Source organism: Rhinatrema bivittatum, chromosome 9, assembly GCF_901001135.1.
Source record: "Rhinatrema bivittatum chromosome 9, aRhiBiv1.1, whole genome shotgun sequence".
NCBI lineage: Eukaryota > Metazoa > Chordata > Amphibia > Gymnophiona > Rhinatrematidae > Rhinatrema > Rhinatrema bivittatum.
The window spans coordinates 32,900,094-32,915,193 of NC_042623.1; the positions used below are offsets into that span (position 1 = coordinate 32,900,094).

General features: G+C 45.8%; 1 protein-coding gene across 5 annotated transcripts in view; it reads left to right on the forward strand.

The window, feature by feature from the left end:
- The window catches only part of PPP6R2 (protein phosphatase 6 regulatory subunit 2), a 399,948-nt gene that overhangs the window by 119,072 nt on the left and 265,776 nt on the right, over positions 1-15,100 (forward strand). For all 5 annotated transcript variants that reach the window (XM_029615590.1, XM_029615589.1, XM_029615591.1 and 2 more), the window contains exon 2: positions 11,922-12,066. The gene's annotated coding sequence lies outside the window, so the exon portion shown is untranslated. The remainder of the gene's footprint in view (positions 1-11,921; positions 12,067-15,100) is intronic.

Genomic DNA, 15,100 nt, shown 5'->3' on the forward strand with positions numbered 1-15,100 from the left:
TTTCCTGTACATTCTTCTTTGTCATGTACCATTGTCTTGACTCGATTGTAATCTCCGTCGTTTCTTATGTGTATCTGTACAGTGTTGCATATGTCAAGTAGTAGTAGTTGTATTGATGCTCACAGCCCATATTTGGCCAAGAAAGATTTGGTTTACAGCTCTGCAGGAATTAATCCCTCAAGAAACCAGCCAGGTTATTTTCCCCAAATTTAATCATGCAAAGTCAGGGGTCGTTGCTCTGTAATAACATCCACTCCCTAGCTCTCATGGCCTGAATGTTAAAGGAGATAGAATTCTATCATTTAGGTTTTTTTTTTTTAAATGAGGTTTCTCAAATCCTCCTGGCTTCTAGAAATGAATACATTTATGGCTTTTAATGGAGGAAGTTTGCCATCTGTTGAGAGAAGAAGGCCATAGGTCCCTTCTCTTATTCCATAAATACCTTCTACTTTTGAGTCCAGTCTCAAAACTGACTGTTAGGGTTTACTCCAGTGTGATTGGGGCTTATCATGACAATGTTAAAAAGTACTTTAATTTTATACAGCCTTTGTCAGATTCGTGCAGGATTTGCATCAGTTGAAGTCTCAAAACAGAATACCCCATAGCAATATCACTAGAAATGCTTGAAATAAAAAAGTTTATATTATCTAGCATTTATACGGCCTTATAGTAATGTTACATCACTTATGGTCCCAAAAAGGAACTTGGTATGACAATTTGCCTCCAGTGGAATTAATCATTTGCCTTGAGTCACATTAATATGCTTATTTTAATATTCTTTTTACTTTGCAGTAGTGTCCATATGATTTATGGAATTTTGTAAAAAGGAATATTATCACCCCATATTTCACAATCTTTTATCCAAATACAAAGTTTTTTTCAAAACAGTCCAAGGAGAGCTCTTGCATCCAACATGGGTCCTGTTTGTTTGGAAATCTGCATCAGGGAATAAAACTCTTCCAAATCATGATTCCTAGAGATTATAAAATAAAATATTTATTGCGGCACTGTAGAGTTTCTGCAAAAGGCTTGAGTTCTTAAAGGTACCTTATTGTGGAATGTTGGTGAAAGAAATTATAGTACTCCAGGGGTCTATTTTATATGGTCAAAATAACACAATATACATATTAATCTTTAAGTAATTTAAAATGTAATACAGAAAAAAGTTACTTAAAGATGCAGTGTTTTAAATATTTTGATCAGAATTTCCCTAGAAGTAGACCATAAGTGTCTTTCACCTTCTCTCTCTTCTCCCCTGGCAAGTCTCCTTTCACTTTGGAGGAGTTGGGGCCTGAGAGGGCAATCTCCACTATCTCTCCCCTCTACCTTCCACTATATATCTCCACTCCGAGTTTGACCCCCCCTCCCTCTCAGGACTGCCCCTCACACAGGCTACCTCTGTCCCCTCAATCTCTCTCGCTCTCTCTCTCTCACACACACACACGCTCCTTTTCACTCTCATCCCCCCCCCCCCCCCCCCCACACACACACCCACCCCAATCTCCTCACATAGGCTCCCTTCTCTGGCACATGCACCCTCATGTACACACACACACACACACACTTCTCCACATAGACTCACTCTCACCGGAGCCTGCTCTATCTTTTCCGTGAGCGGGATGGGCTCCGCTCATGGCCGCCAGAGTCTTCATTTTCGTCACAAGCGGGATGGGCTTGTGGTTAAATTTTAGTTTTCTTTTATCTTGTACATTTTTTTATTCTCTTTTTTTTCATTTTAATTTTATTTTAATTTGAGACTGAAGAATTCTATGATTTTATGTCTGTTTTTCTGTTTTAACCTTGTCTCATTTCGTTAATTTTATGATTATGTATGTTTCTGATGTTCATCGCTTAGGCCAATCTTGTGTTGAGCGATTCCTAAATCCAATAAGTGTAAATGGGCCTTCTCCAAGTTATGCACAGGAAATGGAAATTTTGTGCTGGAGGGAAATTCTGCGCTCCACAGAAGCACAGAATTCCCTCAGAAGTATAATAGGGGTTAGATGGCAAGGCCTAAAATGGTTTACTAGCAGAGGTGGTGGCTCAATTATTTGGGGATGGAGGTGTCTGGGGAGGTCCCAGCTCACTTACAGGCCAATACAGTTAACCTATCATTGTCAATTTGTCAACGAAAAATTGACATCAAGATTTAGGCTATGGGAAGTAACGGAGTCTGTTACAAAAAATCCAGCGCTGCTCTGCAGGAAGTAGGTGGCATCAACAGTCTCCCCCTTCTTGGATCTTTAAGAATTTGATCAATAGAGAAACAATGCAAGTCTTCCAAGAGATGATATTTTATTAGGTAGTGTTCTATAACAGCGATTCTCAACCGGTGTCGAGACACACTAGTGTGTCGCCAAGCACCGGCAGGTGTGTTGCGGTGCCCAGCATCCCCGTGCCCCAGGTATGCTCCCCTTCTCAGGGGCGGAATGGTCTATCAGGGGATTGATCAGCCCCCAGTGGGCCAATGCAGTTAATAGCAGAGTAATGCTACATGCCGCCGCTGGAGGCCAGGCCAGCGGCGGCTGAAGAGCAGAGGCCAGACTTATTGGGCCAAACAATGAGAAGAGGCTCCATGTGAGAGAGGAAACTTGCTTGTGTGGGTATGTGAGTGGCAACTTTATGTATGTGTGATAGAATGGGTGCCTGGGTGCCTGAATGGCAGCTTTGTGTGTGTGGTAGAATAGGTGCCTGGGTGGCAGCTTTGTGTGTGTGTGTGGTCGAATGGGGTGCCTGGGTAGCAGCTTTGTGTGTGTCTGTGTGGTCGAATGGGGTGCCTGGGTGGCAGCTTTGTGTGTGTGTGGTCGAATGGGGTGCCTGGGTGGCAGTTTTGTGTGTGTGTGTGTGGTCAAATGGGTGCCTGGGTGGCAGCTTTGTGTGTGGTAGAATGGGAGCAAGAGCATTTGTGTGTGATTGAGAGGGAGACTGGTCAGAGGTGGCGTGTTTTTGTAAGAGAGTGAGAGACTGCTCAGCGAGGTGATGTATTTCTGTGTGAGAGACAGCGACTGGTCAGGGAGGTGACTGGCGTGTGTGAGACAGCGACTGGTCAGGGAGGTGACTGGTATGTGTGTGTGTGAGACAGAGACTGTGTGTGAGTGACTGGTTGTGGGCCCTAAGGAAGAGGACTGTGAGGACAGAGCTTCAGCAGCCACTGTTGCTTCTGGTGAGTGCTATCGGCCTGCAAGGGAAAGGAGTAGAAGAGTTGCTGGAGCGGGTAATTAAAGGTGGCCTTTTAAGTTTATTTTTCTTGATTGACTAACCTTTTATTTATTGGGTATTATGTGATATGTCTGCTGTTTTGAAATAGTTTATTGATATTTGGCCAATTTGTTTTATAATTTTATGAGTTTTTAATTGTTGGATGTTCTGTTCATCAGCTGTTTTGTAACATTTATTAGTATAGCTTTACAATTATTTCTGTGTGGGGATCTATAGCAGCTTGGCTTGTTCTGTTTTCCTAACACGGGGTGTATTAGTGTTTAGGGCCTGGTTTAATAGTTGTATTTCTTAGATAGGGTTGTTACTGTTTGAGTGTGTTCCATAATGCAGGTGTAACTTTGTGCAGATTAGTTTGTGTGCATTATTGTAGATCCTGGTACTGTTAGGTGCTATATTTCTCTTTCCATTTCTCCAGGTTTGCATTGCATGCAGAGTGGCTTTTTGGTTTTCCATTCCAGTTTGTTTCCATATTTATAATTTGTGTTTTTTCTGTACTTAGTGAAGGTCAGTTCTGTGTGTGTGACCGAGGTAAGGTATTTTACTAGCATGTAGGCATTTGTATCAAACTTATTTGTTGTGTTTTCTCAATAGGATATGCATTAGTGGTAAATTACTGACTTTTCATAAGGAGGGGTATTGTGCCTGCCAGTAAAGGCAATTTATTTTGCTTTTACTGAGATGTGATCAAACCAGAATATCTTTTTTGTATGGTGAGTTGTATGGGTAATGCCCTAGTTCTGCTCTGCACCCATTGTTGGGGGTTGAGAGGGTTCCTGAGTATGCAAAATGTATCGTTACATTTAGCCCTGTGATGGCACATGTTCATGAATGTGAGAACCATCTGTCAGGTGTGTCCCGGCTGAAAAAAGGTTGAGAACCACTGTTCTACAAAGTGTGCTTCTCTCTCTTTTTTTTTTTTTAATTTAGATATATATTCCGCTTTTCGCACTTTTTTCAGCGCTTCAAACTGGATTACATTCAGGTACTGTATTTCCCTATCCCCAGAGGGTTTACAATCTAACAGGCTGATACAGTAAAGCGCGGTCGCAGTTACCCCATTTCTTAACCCCCTGTGTACTCACAATTTCGCCGCGTAAGTCTAACCCGCGATTCACTATCTGTTTTTACCGATCCTTACCGCTTCTTTAACTCGATGCGTATCCCTTTCTGCCCGCGGCATGTATATGTATGTAAACGATCCGATTAGCTATTCCCTCCCATACAGTAAAGTGCGCCCCGACTATCGCCTTTTTAACCTGCTATCTTGCCGCGTCTTTAACCTACTAATTTACCGCCTACCCTGACCCTTGCGTTAGTGTGGTTCACTGGTTGCTCAGCATATTCAATTTAAAGCTTTAACCTTGGTATTTAAGGCTCAGCATGAGCCCATACATTCCATTGCACTGTCTGTATTCACAAGAATGTAATTATCTGATTCTACCACCAAAAGCCGCCCAGTCCCAAACCAACCCAATCCACAGAAAAAGAAATGCTTCTCGCATTTAGCCGCCCAGTCCCAAACCAACCCAATCCACAGAAAAAGAAATGCTTCTCGCACTTAGCCGCCCAGTCCCAAACCAACCCAATCCACAGAAAAAGAAATGCTTCTCACACGTAGCCGCCCAGTCCCAAACCAACCCAATCCACAGAAAAAAAAAAATGCTTCTTGCACTTAGCCGCCCAGTCCCAAACCAAACCAACCCAATCCAATCCAAACCCAAGCAGAGAGAGACGAAATTTCACAGTCCCAAACTTTCCCCAGCCCCTGCTCACCTGCCCTGGTCGCGGCCACGCAAGCCCTCAGCAGCAGCAGTAGAAGTAGAAGGGCGGCGAGAGAGAGCGGCTTCAGCAGCCCCGCCGGCAAAAAGTGAATACGTGCACGCCTGTAGGTCCGATATGGGCGCTCAAGGCAGCAAAGGCACATGTGCACACGCCGTGACCTCAGACGTCCAGCCGATCACGACGTGTGCGCATGCGCCTTCGCTGCCTTGAGCGTCCATATTGGAACTACAGGCGTGCACGTATTCATCTTCGGCGGGGCTGCTGAAGCCGCTCTCTCTTGCCGCCCTTCTACTGCTGCTGCTGGGGGCTTGCGTGGCCGCTGCCAGGGCAGGTGAGCGGGGGCTGGGGGAAAGTTTGGGACTGTGAAATTTCATCTTTCTCTGCTGGGGCTTGGATTGGGTTGCTTTGGGACTGTAGGAGAGCCATCAACTTCCTGGTACCTGTCATTTCAAATTTCATTTGAAATGACAGGTGCCAGCGCACCCAGGATACTGTATAGGCGCTGTATGCGCCTATACAGTAAAATGGATTGCGCTTCATGGATGCGCGTTGGACGCGGCTTGCATTAGTGCATTAGTGCATTAGTGCATTAGTGCCCGGCGCGAGTGCGCCGGGCACTAATGCACTTCTTTCTACCGCCCCTTACTGTATCGGCCCGTAAGTTTGTAAAGTGACTTGCGCAAGGTCACAAGGAGCAACAGCAGGACTCGAACCCTGGTCTCCTGGTTCTTAGCCCACTGCTCCAACCACTAGGCTACACCTCCACTTCTCATCTTCTTCAAACAGTTGCGATGCAATGCTCATTTAATCTAGTACAAAGTTCCCTTTTCAATTTGCCCACATAAATGAGACTTTAAATGTATGCTAACTTCATTTACAGAAGCAACAGAGAAAATGTGCTTCCCAGTTCAGTCACCTTTCTCCAATTGGCAAATGTTTCTTGTAACAAACATCAGCACATTGTTTTTGTTTAAGATAATTCAAACTTTTCTTGTCTTTGAATGAATGGTTCAGGTCTTTCACATACAAGGACAAAACTTTTAAATATGACCCTTTAGTTGACATGACTAATTACAATACTTAAAAGCTGAAATGTAATGACAACTAGTTTGTCTATTAATAGCCTTGAAACGAAGTGATTTATCAGATATCCCTGAGTGAATTTCAATATATAAAGAGGGACAGAAAAGTGACTCCTGAAATTCAAACAAAATAATGACATAAGCCCCCAGAATAGGGACAATTTTCAGCAACATAAGAGTCCTTGTTCTCACAGGACAAGCAGGATGGTATCCTCACATATGGGTGACATCACAGGATGGAGCCCAATCACGGAACACTTTTGTCAAAGTTTCTAGAACTTTGACTGGCACCTACTGGGCATGCCCAGCATGGCACTAAGCCTGCAGCCAGCAGGGGTCCCCCATCAGTCTTCTTTATTCCGCGCAGCAGTAGCCACGCAGGTTAAGGAGCTCCACAGAGATTCCTGATAGGAATTTTCCTTACGGAATTACTAAAAATTTTCATACTCCACAAGGGTCCCTCCTTCGAATTTTTGACTCCGTGGTACTCCGGTAAGTTTTTACCCGTTTTCGGTCAATTCCCGTCGAGTTTGGCCCTCGCGGCCTACTGGCCATCGACCGTACTGTGGCTAAATTTTTCAAAGGCCATGGCGTTTGGGTTCCGTCGGTGCCCGGACTGTACTCGCACCATGTCCATAACAGACCCGCATAAAGTCTGTGTAATGTGTCTCGGGTGCGAGCATGATGTCCTGACTTACACCAAATGTGCCTTAATGACACCAAAAGGTCGCAAGGCCAGAATGGAGAAAATGGATATTCTCTTCCGTTCTCAAACTCCGACGCCATCCATTGCATCGATGTCGTCTGAACCGGCAATGTCCACTTCGCGTCAGTATCTGCCACCGGCCGGTGACTGTCCTGCGTCGACGACGTCTCGACCTTAGACTACCTCTACTCCCCCTCAGGACCGAGGGGATCGTAGAGAGAAACATTGGCATCGACACCGCAAGTCTCGAACTATCGAGGAAGGAAAATCTTCGACCTCGCCATCATCCGAGCCGCCATCGAAGAAACCCCGTCCAGAAAAGGCACCGACACTTCCTGCAACCGGGTCACAGAGGCAACCTTCACCCGGATGGGTATCGGGAGCCGCGACTCCGCCTTTAACGGTGGTCTATAACATCATGAGAGGTCTAGAACGGGTAAATGTGACTCGGTTATTTACTCTTGTATAACAGAAGGACTAGGGGGCACTCCATGAATTAGCAAGAGGCACATTTAAAACAAATAAGAGAAAATTATTTTCCTCTCAACACACAATTAAGCTTTGGAATTTGTTGCCAGAGGATGTGGTTAGGGCAGTTAATGTAGCTGGGTTTGGATAAGTTCTTGGAGGAGAAGTCCATTAACTGCTATTAATCAAGTTGACTTAGGGAATAACCACTGCTATTACTGGCATTAGTTGCATGGGATCTACTTAAGGTTTGGGTTCTTGCCAGGTACTTGTAACCTGAATTGGCCACTGTGGATACTGGGCTTGATGGACCCTAGATCTGACCCAGTATGGTAGCTTCTTATGTTCTTAACTCCTAGTTAAAGTTTGTAGGGCTAATGGTTAGAAGCTGGAGTTCAGGTGCTGGACCTATAGTCAGGATTTATACACTGAAAACATGCTTTGTGCACACAGAGCACGTTTTCTGCACATAAAATGATTTATGTGCACAAAAATGTTTTCTATACTGAAAATTATTTTTGTGCACTTAAATATTTCATATGCAGAAAACGTGCTTTGTGTGTACAAAGCACACATTTTCTGTGCATGAAACGGAGGGGAAGGCGGCCTTTTTTTCTGCCCCTGTGCTTGCCTTTCCTGTAGTGCCAGAGGTTGGATCTTTCGTCCTCCCCAGGCAGAGGGCTCTGCCAGCTGCCGGGAACTGGCCTTGCCCCTGCTATGTGGGCCCGAGGGCTTGAGTGGTTGTGGGTGACTGGAGACTTCTTGTATGCATATAAACTCCTCCCCTCCCCTCCCTGCTGGGTTAAAATGTGTGCTGACACTATGAAAAACCGAACGCAGACACAGACCGATGCAATAAGACGTGCGTTTCCCTAATGCGTACACAGCCACGTCTCCTCTGCACCCAGTGCAATATTTAAATGAGCTGCTGCATTAAAAAGGACGCGCTGGGGAAGAATTGTGCAACTGCGCTCAATATGAGCATCCGTTTTATCCCACTTCAGGGTGATTTCACCCAATATAACGCGGAAATCGGCCTGGAGCGTATCTGTTGTGCATGTAGAGTGTCCAAATTATTTTTTTTCATCAAGCCATTACATTATATGGTTATTCTTAAAGATGGCAAGCAGTAGGTTTAAGTGTCGCAACAATACTATTAGGAGGAACCACAGAGGACAGTATTTTTAAAATTTCTCCTGAGCCCTTGACTCGCTAATTGACTTAACGCCAGCTCCGGGGCTGGAGTTAAATTTGCTGCATTAAAAAGTGTGTGTTGGGCGCCCAGCGATTTTCTGTATTGGGGGATGATAGCTAATAGCCTCATCTACATGGAATTTACATGTGCTGAGTGCTATTGGCTACGGGTTTGTTTGGGCGTGCGTTTTGGATGTGCTAATCTTATTGCATCGGGTGCTAGTTTAGCACATCCAAAACACGTGTCCAGCTGTGCGCTAGGCTGGGCTCACTTTATTGCATCGGCCCCACAGTTTGACTGTGCGCCTTTTTACATTGGACCTATGGGGAGCAGTTTAATGTAGATAAAGGTAAATTAAACTTGGTGTTGGGGAGAGGTGGGGCAAAGGGGAGGGAATCAGGAGCTTGAGGCTCAGATGTCCATCTTGCTCAGTGTCCCATGTGCCCCAGTAGCATCTCCTTATTTTTGTAGTATCTCCTCCCTCCCACATTTTTGTTTATGCTGATTTTGCCTCTTCACTTTTACACCCAGCTGACTTGCACTTGCTCTGCGGTAGTTTCCTAAACTCATGCACTGCTTTTGTTTGATTAATACAGAGGTTGCCACAGACATATCTCTCTGTTATAAAAATATTCGGGGGCTCCGGGTAATTACTGCAGCCCAACGCTGCATGCGCCCGCACCACTGCATGCACGATTGGCAACAACCGTGGGAGGGCAGGCTCCAGTGGCAGAAGCGTGCAGAGTGCGTCCCAGAGACCGTGCAAAAAACGCAGGAGTGTTGCAACAGCTTGGAAGCAAACACCAGCGCGTCAGTGACCTGACCAGAAGGGGAGAGCAGGCACGTAAACAAAACAGAGACTCCAGCCCCGGATCTCGAACAGGCCAGCTGCTGGGAGGGGAAGCAGGGAGCCTGCAATCAGAACTGGAAAACCAAAAGTCAGATGGTTAAAAGGGGGAGGGAAGACGAGAGCAGAGAGTGTGCAGGCGGGAGGGAGGAAAGAAGGGAGACAAAGTGGAGAGAAGAATGAGAAGAGAGGGCCTATACTCCTGCACTCTCCCACCCCACATCCCCGAAGCATGCAACCTACAAACACACCTCTGCCCCCACCCAACACCATTCACCACCACCACATCCCACAGAATACATCTCCTGAAACACATCTCCCTGTACTTCCACCCACATGCAGCCCCTACGGCCACTCACTCCACACATACCACCAGAAAGCCACTTGCAACAGTCTTCCCGCTGCACACCACCACTCCACACCATCCACAACCACCCACACTACCATAAACCCTGTCATGACAATAATCCCCTCGTATCTGTGACGGCATCGCTACCAACCACAGTGCTCTGCATATTTCCATATAACTTTTTTTTTTTAACTTTCTTCTACTTGGTTATCCCTTGTTTTGCTGTAAACCGGTACGATAAGATATTTGTCTTGAGCATCGGTATATTAAGAGTTTAAATAAAAATAAATAAATAATAAAAGAAAAATAATGCACACTGCCACAAACCCAGTTGTAATACTCAGCCGCTCCCATCCAAACCTACTTTCCCCCTGGTAGCTTACCCCCCCCTTACACCACACAAACATACCCTTACACACAGCCCCTCCACAAACCCCTACACCACGCACACTGCTGGAAACCCTGTTCGACACCCACTTACCTCTTCATACCTCCACCACACAGCTGCACCTACATACTACCCCCTTGTCCTATTTCGTTATTCTCCAGTTCCCCCCCCCCCCCCCCTTGTTTTATGTCTATGACCTCCCCAACTGCTACAACTCACCTTGGTCCGCCAGTCGACGTTCCCCATCACTGACATGGCTTCTGACGTTATATTAATCAGTCCTGAGTTTTATGAACTAATACTATTTAGTCAGGAACATTTGATATTCCACAGCCCTAAGTATAGGATATCATGTATATATTTGATAATATTCAGTCCTGAGTACAAGTGATTATTATAGTCCTAAGTATATGTCTAGATATTATTTATTTCTGAGACTAAATATTATTTATTTCTATGTTAGCCATGACTCTGGCTTTCCCTCCTCCCAGTTCAAGTGCCCCTGTTTTATTGTAACTTTCATTCACTTTTTCTCTCTTCGCCTATTGCTCATGTTGATGTTAATGTTATTGCACCGCTGTTTATTGTAAACCGATACGATATGATTGGTATCATGAGTGTCGGTATAAAAAAGCCCTATATAAATAAATAAATAAATGTATCTTCTCCCTTAGTTTGATGTAAACCGATATGATGTTCCCACGAATATCGGTATAAAAAAGCTGTTAAATAAATAAATAAACATCTCACCTACAGCACAACAATTCCCGCACACATGGGGGAGAAGAGGAAAAGGGGAGCAGGACAAATTGTAGAGTGTAAGCGGGAAAATCCCCTCACTCTTGCACTACATGTACCCGCGGTCTGGCCCCCACTTCCCGCTGTAAGCCTATTGACACATACTCTACCAAGCCTTCCCCACTGAGCCCCACAAACACACGCACACCTACCCCCATTCCTCCACCCCCGTAGAGGGAATACGAGGCACCCACATACTTGCAGGTCTTGGAGTCCTAAAATGCGCGCATGGAAGTTGGCATGCGAGCAATTCTAAAGTCGTCTTTTTTGGGCGTTTCCCCTTAACGTACAAGCGCGTACAGTCTAAGGAAAAATAAAGGAGGCAGGCCCAGGAATTCTGTAGCTTTCTCTCCAGTCTGCTGCTCCACCTTGCCGTTCCTTGCATTTTCCATGTTGGCAGGAACATAAGAAGAGGTCTCACTGGCAGGGTTAGCGAGCAGGGGTGCAGGGGTGGCGAGCTCCAGTCCTCGAGGGCCGCAAACAGGCCAGGTTTTCAGGATATCCGCAATGAATATGCATGAGAAAGATCTGCATGCACTGCCTCCATTGGATGCAAATCTTCCTCAGGTGTGCTCATTGTGGATATCCTGAAAACCTGGCCTGTTTGCGGCCCTCGCGGACTGCAGTTTGCCATCCCTGCCCTGGTGTATACATATTTATATAGATAGATAGAAAATTGATTTTATGAAACTTGGATAGGGTCTGTTTTAATAGACTTTGGAAATAGTACAATTTTAATGGAAATTTGATGCAAAAATTCCTTGTAGTACTGACCTTTTTGTTATGGAAAATAAGACTACTTTTGGTGAAGTGCTATCCCCATTAGAGTGCTTTTGACCTCCTGGTCCCGTTACTTTGAAAGAAGACACTAAGGGTATGATGCAACTTGCTTTCAGCTGATGGTTCCTATGTCTGCTTGGTATCTTCCTAACATGGGCTGTTGTTTTGGGATGTCAGGTTGGTTAGGCAATGTTACCATGGGATCGATGGGCAGAAATCTTAACATTTAACAGGCAGTCGATAATATTTTATTGTTCATGGCGTTTGTTAACCTGCCTTTTTCTTTTTCTTTGTTTTACATATGCAGTCTTTCAGTAAAGGAAGTGAAGGAACCCACTTGCTTTGAATGAAAAAGTTTTACAAGCTGCGTGTACTCTGCAATCCTTACCCCAAATGTGTGCGCGTCCGAGGAGAAGATTTCTTCATTGAAACCAGCCAGATTTCTACAGAAGGTCCGGCCATCTTCCTTAGTTTTGTAATGCTTTTTGCTCTTGTAAATTGCCGTGTATATATGTGTGTGGGTATTACACTTACAAATAGTTCAGGATCTCTCCATCCATCTGTATCTGAGAGAGAGGTGCGGGTACGCATTCTCACAGACGTAAGGCTGGGAGGCAGGAATTGCGGCAGCTGCCTCTGACGGTCCAGAGAGCCAACGTCCTGGCGGCTGCCGCTGGTAGAAACAAAGCCAGAGAGAGGGTAAGGTAGGGGCAGCTGTTTAGCAGAACCCGAGTTGAGGAGAGGAAGTGCCAGTGGTTACAGCGTCATGGGGAAAGAAAAAGCTAGGAGAGAGGGACATGGGCCACAAAATTAAAGAGCAGATAGTGGTAAAAAAAAGAGAGAAATACATTTCTCTTTGAAAATTCACTTGAATTTATATGGGTGCTTTTTACCTGCCCAGCTCACCGAAACTTTCCCCTTTTTTGTGTGTGTGTGGACAGACAGAGAGATGTGAAAAATAAGTGGCTATATTGAAATTGTAAGGTGAGAAGCGCTAAATGAAGATGTCAATCAAAACTACTCCTGTCTCTCCCGACTCCAGAAATATTCAAGTGTTGAAAAAATGGCTTACTGAAATATTTTATACTTCACCACAAAGAAAAAGAACTGGGGGAAAAAAAGCCAGATCATAACTTACTACAGAAGTAGCAAGCCAACTTGCACATGGTGTGACATATATATAGATATATATGAGAGAGAGAGAATGAATATGAATATTCATCAGGTCCGATCATGCAGAAGCGACACGTTGCTTCATTATGTATTGGGTATATCACACTTCCATTTACAAAACCTCGGATCTCTGGCCCTCACAGCCTGCGTTTTGAGGAGGAATTAATTAGTTCCTTAGGATTCTCTGAGGCAGAGTGTTAGATTCTTCTGGCTTTTAGAAAGGAATCCACCAGAAAGTCTTATGGATTTAAATAGAGGATGTTAGTCATCCGGTGTGTAGGCAAGTCCCTAGATTAGTGCTCTTGCCCCACACACAAACTGTTTAATTACCTTCTGCATCTTTTCGAGTCCAACTTGTATCCTAAGAGAATTGGTTTTTGTCTCAGTGCAGTTAGTGCTAATAGCACTGTGTAGAAGGAAACACTTTCTGTACACCTTCGGTTGTCAGATTTGTGTAGGGCTTGTTTCAGCTGAAGCCTCCCATCAAACCATCTGCTTTGTCATGGGACCTTATGTGGTACTTACCCAGCTGATTAGTAGCTCAAAGAAGTTTTTCAAACTCTTGCAAGCTCAAGGAGATGACCTGAAAAGTCATATTTTTGGTGATAGTCATTTCTGCATGCAGAGTCGGTGAGCTCCAGGGCTCCCTAAATGTTTAGCCAGTGTGACCCCATTTAGCATTTGAATAGTCACATGATCTCGGAGGATGACCAAAACACATTTGGGGGTTGGGGGCTGGCATTCCCTGTACGTACCAGGATCAGTCCAGACTGCTGGGTTATGCCTCCCCTCCAGCAGATGGAGTCAGAGAGAAAACTGAAACACCCCCTAGATATACTGGGGCGCCACCTGCCATCCGTCTGTATTTTCTCTGACTCCAGCAGATTGAGAGACATAACCTGCAGTCCTGTCTAGATCCTGACAAAATTGTCTCAGGTGTCATTTATTGATTTCTTAAGTTTACTGTCTAGATCAATTTGTTAATTCTGCCTAGTTTAAAAAAAAAAAAAAAAAAAAAAAAAATTTAGAAAGTTAGATAACTAAGTTTTCGTGTGACAGCGTCTGTTTCTGTTTTCTTTCTGTCCCTGTTTTCAGCGCAGCGTGTGCTTTGGTGCATAAAGGCAGGCTGTGAGAGCCTTGGCTCTCCTTTTCTTTTCCCGGGTTTGTGTCCCTTTGGTCGGGGGGAAAGTTACCGGTGGTCCGGTCACCCTCCCCCATCGTTGTCTGTTTGTTTCCAGGTTTTGTGCCTGACGAGGGCTACTTTCTTTCAAAAAAAAAAAAAAGATTTTAATTTTAATTCTTGTACAAGACCCGTAAGTCCTGTTGGGGACAGGCTGGGATCTGGTCTAGCCCTAGCCTGCCGCGCGCTGACCAGGGACTCCGGAGGGGGTGAAGTTTCTTCACCCAGCGTTTTTCTGTTTGCGATATTTTGGCGCGCAGTGGCTGGGTTCAGTCAACTACTTACCTTCCGGTCGCCGGATGCCTCGATCTTCGGCCTGCGCGGCCTGCGGCAAGGCGGGGGCGCGACTCTCCAGGGAGGGTCTCTGCTCCCATTGCAGTCCAGGGGGCGAGGGACCCTCCCGGGGGCCGAGCGCAGCCCGCAGTCCCGTTTCGCGGTCCTCTTCGGAGCGTGTGGGGAGCCTGGCTGCCGCGCGTTCTGCGGCCCCGCCCCCCACTGTTAGGGAGCCGGCGGCCATTTTGTACACGCGGCAGCCTGTTGATTCAGCTTCGGAGGAGGATGATTTTTCGGCTATTTCTCCTCCGGCTGTCAGCCCGCGCAGTGGATCGAAGGGGGAGGCCCCTCGGCCCCCTCCCCCTCGGGATCAGCCTTCGGGGGGTTCAAAAAGAAAAGTGCCTTTTTCGTCAAAATTTGTTTTACTGATGCACCAAGCTTTTTTAGACGCAGAGGCAGGTTGGGAGCCGGATGAACCCCCTCCCACTAAGGTCCCTAGGGTCTCGCCGGAACGGGGCCGTTCGGGTCCTCGGGGCAAGAAGGGGGATTCGGAGGCGTCCCGACTGTGTTCCCTGGTGGAAAAAGGGGATTCCGGGGATCAGGATCCCCCACTTGGATCTCCGGATGGCACAGGATCTCATGAAGACACAGGGACAGATGTCACTGATGGTCTGGGTATGCTTGAGGGCGATGACCCAGAGATCCTGCGTCTGTTTGGTAAGGACGAACTTAATTTTTTGATCCTTCATGTTTTGAAGGAGTTGGAGATCCCAGCCCCGCAGCAGGACACTGACACTTCTACAGGGGACATAGCTATGGCAGGTCTACGGGCCCCCCCGCAGACTTTTCCCTTACATGCC